The sequence below is a fragment of the Silurus aristotelis genome, assembly GCF_946808225.1.
Source record: "Silurus aristotelis genome assembly, chromosome: 7".
In the NCBI taxonomy this organism is placed as follows: domain Eukaryota; kingdom Metazoa; phylum Chordata; class Actinopteri; order Siluriformes; family Siluridae; genus Silurus; species Silurus aristotelis.
The window spans coordinates 1,749,249-1,751,748 of record NC_139580.1 but is presented as its reverse complement, the minus strand read 5'-3'; the positions used below and the strand labels follow the sequence as shown (position 1 = coordinate 1,751,748).

At 42.8% G+C, this 2,500-nt stretch overlaps 1 long non-coding RNA gene across 1 annotated transcript in view; it reads left to right on the top strand.

The window, feature by feature from the left end:
• The window catches only part of LOC310729248, a 6,716-nt gene that overhangs the window by 802 nt on the left and 3,414 nt on the right, over positions 1-2,500 (top strand). The gene's annotated exons all lie outside the window — the stretch shown is intronic.

Here is a 2,500-nt window from a genome sequence, read left to right as displayed (position 1 = left end):
ATGCACAATGAATATCTGCTTTCCATGATGTGGATGATGTGGAAGATCTCCTGCTATAGAGCTCCAACACTATTGAACACCTTTGAGAATGCTGACTGCACCCCAGGAACCTTCTGACCTACATCACTACCTGACTTTACTAACACAATTGTAGCTGAATGAATTTCCACAAAATCTGGTGGAACATCTTCCCAGAAGAGTGGAGCTCATTATAACAGCACATGGAGACTACATGTGGACTGTGTATTTATATTTAACTTTTATAGCACAAAGTCACCTGAAAGATGCTTCAGATAGTTGGAATGTAGAGGAAATGCAATGTACTATAAATGGATAAAAAGTCAGTGACGCTTTTTCAGAGCTCATGTTTATCATTCCATTCTGTATACTCTTTGGGATTGCTAAGCCACGCCCCCTGCATAAGTCTGATATAAAGACAGACAGACTGCTGAGAAATAGAATGTGATTCTGAGGAACATATCTACTGCACATCACCTACACCAGCCTGAACTGGTTTCCAAACACTTCCATTCCTCCCTCCAGTAGGAAACTCCAACACTCAGTGTCCTCCATTAAAGTTCTGTTATTATTTACGAGAAACTCTTTATTCTTCACCTCCTTTCAATTTCAAAACCAAACACATGACGCCGGTCACTACAGCACCCTCTCCTGGTCCTCCAGACCTCCTGATCACCAGCATGGATTCGCTCGAGTTTCTTCTCTCTGAAATCTTTCGCTTCTTTGCTCTGATGGAAAGATAAAAGTCTGGCGTTCACACAGACGTTGACTCGCGACCGAAGCGACAGCGTCATTTTCTCCTCATGACTCCTGTCAGAATGTTCATGCTCAGACAAGATCAGACACATTCTTAAAGCTGCATTGGAGTGTGACATGAATAGTTTCACTTTTTCAGATCGTACGTTTTCTCTTCTACAGAATAAAGCTGACGTGTTTCTGAGGATCACACACTCTGACTCACAGCATGATCACTGATAGACACTGAAATAAATAAACCTGACTCTTCCACCCAGATGTGCTTCTTCCCCAAACTGTCTCTCAATGTTGTAGCATTAAATTTTCCCTTCACTTGCACTAGGAGACCCAAACTTGACCATCTCCACACAAATCTAGTGGAACATCTTCCCAGAAGTGTGGAGCTAATTATAAAAGACAATGGAGACAAAATTTGGAATAGTTCAAAATGTTCAAAAAGAAACCGATTTTATCGTCAGGTGTCCACAAACATTGGGCATTATTTAGAAGATAGATGGAGACACAGACAGAAAGAGAAACAGATACAATGTAATGGCAAACGTTTGCGGACATCTGGGAATAAGCATCTGCTTTTTGAACATATCATTCCACAAGTCTCAATTTGCTCTTATACAGTGAGGAAAATAAGTAATTGAACACCCTGCTATTTTGCAAGTTCTCCCACTTAGAAATCATGGAGGAGTCTGAAATTGTCATCGTAGGTGCATGTCCACTGTGAGAGACATAATCTAAAAAAAAAAAATCCAGAAATCACAATATATGATTTTTAAACTATTTATTTGTATGATAGAGCTGCAAATAAGAATTTGAACACCTGAGAAAGTCAATGTTGATATTTGGTACAGGAGCCTTTGTTTGCAATTACAGAGGTCAAACGTTTCCTGTAGTTTTTCACCAGGTTTGCACACACTGCAGGAGGGATTTTGGCCCACTCCTCCACACAGATCTTCTCTAGATCAGTCAGGTTTCTGGCCTGTCGCTGAGAAACACGGAGTTTGAGCTCCCTCCAAAGATTCTCTATTGGGTTTAGGTCTGGAGACTGGCTAGGCCACGCCAGAACCTTGATATGCTTCTTACAGAGCCACTCCTTGGTTATCCTGGCTGTGTGCTTCGGGTCATTGTCATGTTGGAAGACCCAGCCTCGACCCATCTTCAATGCTCTAACTGAGGGAAGGAGGTTGATCCCCAAAATCTCACAATACATGGCCCCGGTCATCCTCGCCTTAATACAGTGCAGTCGCCCTGTCCCATGTGCAGAAAAACACCCCCAAAGCATGATTCTACCACCCCCATGCTTCACAATAGGGATGGTGTTCTTGGGATGGTACTCATCATTCTTCTTCCTCCAAACACGTTTAGTGGAATTATGACCCAAAAGTTTTATTTTGGTCTCATCTGACTACATGACTTTTTCCCATGACTCCTCTGGATCATCCAAATGGTCATTGGCAAACTTAAGACGTGCCTGGACATGTGCTGGTTTAAGCAGGGGAACCTTCCGTGCCATGCATGATTTCAAACCATGACGTCTTAGTGTATTACCAACAGTAACCTTGGAAACGGTGGTCCCAGCTCTTTTCAGGTCATTGACCAGCTCCTCCCGTGTAGTTCTGGGCTGATTTCTCACCTTCCTTAGGATCATTGAGACCCCACGAGGTGAGATCTTGCATGGAGCCCCAGTCCGAGGGAGACTGACAGTCATGTTTGGCTTCTTCCATTTTCTAAT